Raw genomic sequence first — 5,127 nt, 5'->3', positions numbered from 1 at the left:
GCTGGAAAAGATTGAAGGCAGGAGGAGAAGGGGACAACAGAGGGTGAGATGGTTGGATGCCATCACCAACTCAATGGACATGAGTGTGGGTAAACTCCAGGAGTTGGTGATGGACAGAGAGGCCTGGCTTGCTACGATCCATGGGGTCGCAAAGAGTCGGACACGATTCAGTAAGTGAACTGAACTGAACTTGAGAGTCCATTGGACTACAAGGAGATCCAACCAGTCAATCCCAAAGAAAATCAGTCCTAAATATTCATTGGAAGGACTGATGCTGAAGCTGAAGCTCCAATACTTTGGCCACCTGACTTTGGCCAACTGACTCATTGGAAAAGACCTTGATGCTGGGAAAGGTTGAAGGCATGAGGAGGAGGGGACGACAGAGGATGAGATGGTTGGATGGCATCACTGACTTGATGGACATGAGTTTGAGTAAGCTCTGGGAGTTGGTGATGGACAGGGAAGCCAGGTGTGCTGCAGCCCATGGGGTTGCAGAGTCGAATACAGCTGAGCAACTGAACTGAAGTGATCAGGAGATGCCAATTCCAGGGAGAGTGAGGTATTTATGCACCCAGTACCTGCTCTGGTAAACTGTAGGCTATGTCTGGGTGCCTCAGTGAAAGATCCCATTGGAGGCCAGTGCCCTTTTCTATATCTCCCTTTATAGCTGCCTTACTTTCTTTGCTCATGGGGTGACAAAGTGTCAATCATGAGTGAGAGACTGAGGACTTAGGCACTTTCTTTGGCCCTTTAGCCATAGAGGTGGCAAAAGTAGCCCCTTCAATATTTCACTGTCTCCTGCTGATTGAATTATATCCTGTTTACATGTTTGTAAGTTGCTGTATCTTGATTTTTTCCTGTGTTTTTTATTTATTCATTGGCTGCACCGGGTTTAGTTGAGGCCTGCAGGGTCTTCGTTGCCAGCATGCAGGATCTTCATTTTGGCATGTGGAATCTTTATTTGCAGCATGCAGGGTCTAGTTCCATGACCAGAGATCACACCCAGACTCTCTGCATTAGGAGCACAGAGTCTTAATCACTGGACCACCAGGGAAGCCCCTACTTCATCTTTCAAATCCTCAATTACTCGTCTTGAATGTGCCACCTGGGACATTGTTGGTATCCTGACTGACTTCCCTGATTTCTAGTTCAGTATTTTCCCCCAACACTATGCTTCCACAGAGAGATAAAAGAAGGATTGCTTTCATGGGACTGGGTTTTACTCCTTTATTCAAAAATTATCTTCTCTTGGAAATACTTCGATAGTTAAGAACTGACTGCAATTTCAGTCTCTTTTGTGATGACATTGCAATTTCTTTGTAGAGCAGTTCAGAAAAAAGATTGGAATTTTTCCTAGGTGAATTGCTGATAGAACCACATCTCTTTCTTAGTTCTTGTCCTTCCTCTGATGAAAATAAAAAAGAGGTTATTCTATGAGATATTGGAACCACAAAATAATGAGACAAACTCACAAATAAAATCCATCTTAAGAATAAAACAGATATCCATGAATGCAATATTTCAACTGTTACATAGTTTAAAGAGAGGGCAGGCTGGAAGTAAAAAAGCTGATGGGGATGGATTTTCTTTACCTGTTTTATAATAGTTTTTCTTTTGTAAAAGTAATGAAAGAATAGGTAGGGAGGAGGGGAGAATTGGTGGGAAGATAAGACACGCATGCCTGGTGCTGAATAAAAGACGATTTGTACCTAGCACATTGTAGAAATTGTTCAAGAACAGTTCAGCCATGTAAAAATATGACCCTGTAATACTGCCAAGGTCAATCAAACTCATAGTTATTGACTCAGAAAGAACTGGCTTTACAGGATACCATTGCTCCAAGCCTGCTAAAATTTATACTTCTAATTATTAACATTTAGAAGATAAATTTGAATCCTGAGAAATTAATTGTACAGAAATTATGATAAAAAGAATTCATCCTTTTATTTTTCCTAGTGGATAAAACTTTAAAGAGATGCCATAAAAATCTAAAATAGCCACCTAGTCACTCTATCACAGCACTATTATTTTCATTATTTGAGTAGCAGTTACTGCCACTGGATATTTTTCTTATTTACATATTTATTTGTTTGGCTTTATTTCTCTAATACAATTTAAGACCCGTAAGAACAGATATCAGCCTTTTTATTCAAGGCTTGTTGAACAAATTAAATAAATATTGACTCATAAATAATAATCTGTAGAGAGTTACCCATTAAACTCCAAATCTACATACCTCAAAACCAACAATCACAGTGTCCATGATTGAATAAGAGTAAAGAATATGTTGAAAAGTATGTTTATTGCTATCCCATTTATGCAAAAGAATAAAACATGTTTGTTTGTTTCCCCAAAAAGGAACCATTTGTATGTGTATTACTTGTTAAAGGTAATGAACGTACATAAAAATTTACAAGTCTATAACATTTTTTTTTAATTACCAAACTGTAATCCATTTTTTTTCTTCCAAAGATTCAGATTTGGGAGGCTTAATATCTTTTAGACTTCTGTTTCATTTGATTTTGTTACAAGGAATAAATAGGCATTACTTTAATAATTTGTAAAAGAAAAAAATAAAATAATGAGGTCAAATTCTCTAATATAATGGCTTTGGAGACAGCTATTGGAACAAATTAGAATCTGAATTCATAATAAATTATGATTTTGGTTTTCTCTCTCATGCCCTGTTTCTGTTACTAGAATAATGAAATCTTTCCCAGGTTTCAGTTCCTATCCCCAACTCACCCAACAATATATTTTCCAACTACCTTTCTACCCCTGACCATCACCCCATTAACATTTTTCTGCCCAATAATATTCCTAGGCTGAGCCAACTTTCAGGTTGTATTTGATAGCAAAAGGGGAAAATGAACAATCTTAAGAGACAGGATTAAAAAAGATTGAAGTTGTCAAGGAAATGCGAGATGGCAGGGGAAAGGCTGGGGAAAAACGAGAAGAGCTCGAAAATGATTTCTTCTGCTTCCTACCTTCTCCCCAAAGCAGAGCACTTAAATGTCTCTCTGTACACAGATCCAGGCAATATGTTTTAGAACTAGAAATACTGGAGTATCAAGTATCCCCACGTCTGAGCTGGCATTTTGCCTACTCGTCCATGAACTCTCTCACTGGGTACGTCCTGAAGCCTTCTTGGAGATTGCAGGTCATAAATGTGTATGATTAATTGCCTATGTTGAAACCAAAAATAATGTTTCCAGAACATTCAGATTACAGGGTGAAGCAAGAGCACAGTCTCTGTTAGGGAACCTGACAGGGATGGCTGAAGAAAGACTGCACTCACTTGGGGCAACCTAATAAACATTTCTGGTAGATAGAATAACAATAAGATAAGACTAGACAATAGGAATTTGTTACAGATTGTGAAGGACACCTAATAAATTGAAAAGGACACAGGCTAAGGGACAGAGACTTAGGTAAGAGAAGAGGTATATGTGAAGCAATTGTCAAGAAAGGGTCACAACTTAGCTTCTAAATACAATTAACCCATGTTGATAGGAATGTATTATAGAAGCAGTATGGTGTCTTCCCCATATATAGATCATTAGAGGTATCTACTGCCGATGGATAAGAGCAAATGATTTGTTATTTCCCTCTTCTGGTTTATAAACTATAATTGCCTCCCTTGGGATTATAACCATATATATACACAAAAACTTATATATATATAAATATATTAAATATATGACAGCAGTTCTGCCCAGAATCAAGCAAAGAGAAGCAAGTGGTGGCTTCAGTTGCAGCCATACACTGTTAAAGACCTGCTTCTCACTATTGAAGACCACCCCACACATTTGGAACAGAGCTAACTGGTCCAGAATCCTGCAGCCATCCTGCTTCTTCAGTTGTGAGGTTTGCCAAAGGCAGTTCATGTTTGAAGCCCCAGCAATTGCTGTTATACAAATACAGACAGTTTCTAAGTGCAAGCTCATTCCCAGAGGCAGGGGCAGATCCTGTCCTGATGTCTACTAGTTCCTGGCCCTTGGTCTTCCATCCCTCCTCCTCCTCAGTGACCTACCCAAGGGAGGAGTAGCTGATCTTGACTTCTTTCCTTACACTATCCAAATTCGTCATACACCTCCCTTTCACAAGAGGCAGCTTTCACTGAAGTAGAAAGGTGATATAACCTTCCAAGGGAGGTTCTGAAGTAAATCCAAGGTGTCTCAGTGGTAAAGAATCTGCCTGCCAATGCAGAAGATGCAGGAGACGTGTGCTGGATCCCTGTGTCGGGAAGATCTCCTGGAGGAGGAAATGGCTACCCACTCCAGTATGCTTGCTTGGAAAAGCCCATGGACAGAGGAGCCTGGAGGGCTATAGTCCATGAGGTCTCAGTTGGACACAACTGAGAAACTAAGCCCCCTATTTCTACCTACGTTTCTAAACCAGGCTACCGTCTGTGACTCTAAGGTGATGTCTGGTGATTTTTTTTTTTAATCCTGGCCTAAACTATGTAGTCTCTGGCACTTCTCTCTCTAAAGAAAAAGACAAACACAAATTTAATTTCTGATTGTCACTACCATGTAGAGGACCCCTATGCATGTGTAACTTCTGCTTTCAGAATTAGAAATAGTGCGGCAAGGTACAGATCACTATCTTTAGATGTCTTGAAAACCTCAAGGCTTCATGATCCTCTTCAGAACAGAACTTTGTACTCATGAAGACTTTTTGGATGTAAATGACGGAAGCATAACAGCATCTGTCAAACGCCAGAAAAGCACCTTTATTAGCTCACCTCACAGAATGCCAAGTAGGCCCATGTGGTGTTGTCAGGGCTCTCTTATTGTGTATCTCAGATCTGCATGAGTCACTGTGTCTTTTAGTGCTGACTTAAGGTTCTCCATGTCAGGAAAGGTTGTCAAACCCATACCCTTACAGGATATGAGCCAAAAGAAAGAGAGAACGCTCTTAAATATTTCGTGTGTATGTGTGTGTGTGTGCATATATGTGCAGTTTTACTCCCATTTATTGAATTTCATGAGTTTTGCTTGACTGTCTGTATCACACATGGGCCCTGTAAATCTTTGTGAATAGGGGCTTGGGGTTCCATGACTAGCCAAACCTGATGATAATTCCCTTTAGGGTGAGGTCAGTCAAGATTGCCAGTGTGGAACA

General features: G+C 39.9%; 1 long non-coding RNA gene across 1 annotated transcript; it reads right to left on the bottom strand.

Moving 5' to 3' along the window:
- Positions 1–1,213: 1,213 nt before the first annotated feature.
- LOC113898523 lies at positions 1,214–3,057 on the bottom strand. Its single transcript, XR_003512675.1, has 2 exons — positions 2,988–3,057; positions 1,214–1,405 (listed from the first exon to the last, which is right to left on the bottom strand). It is a non-coding gene; the product is annotated as an uncharacterized LOC113898523 (long non-coding RNA).
- Positions 3,058–5,127: the final 2,070 nt, after the last annotated feature.

Source organism: Bos indicus x Bos taurus, chromosome 1 (genome assembly GCF_003369695.1).
Source record: "Bos indicus x Bos taurus breed Angus x Brahman F1 hybrid chromosome 1, Bos_hybrid_MaternalHap_v2.0, whole genome shotgun sequence".
NCBI classification, from domain to species: domain Eukaryota; kingdom Metazoa; phylum Chordata; class Mammalia; order Artiodactyla; family Bovidae; genus Bos; species Bos indicus x Bos taurus.
This window is presented reverse-complemented; position numbering and strand designations above follow the sequence as displayed.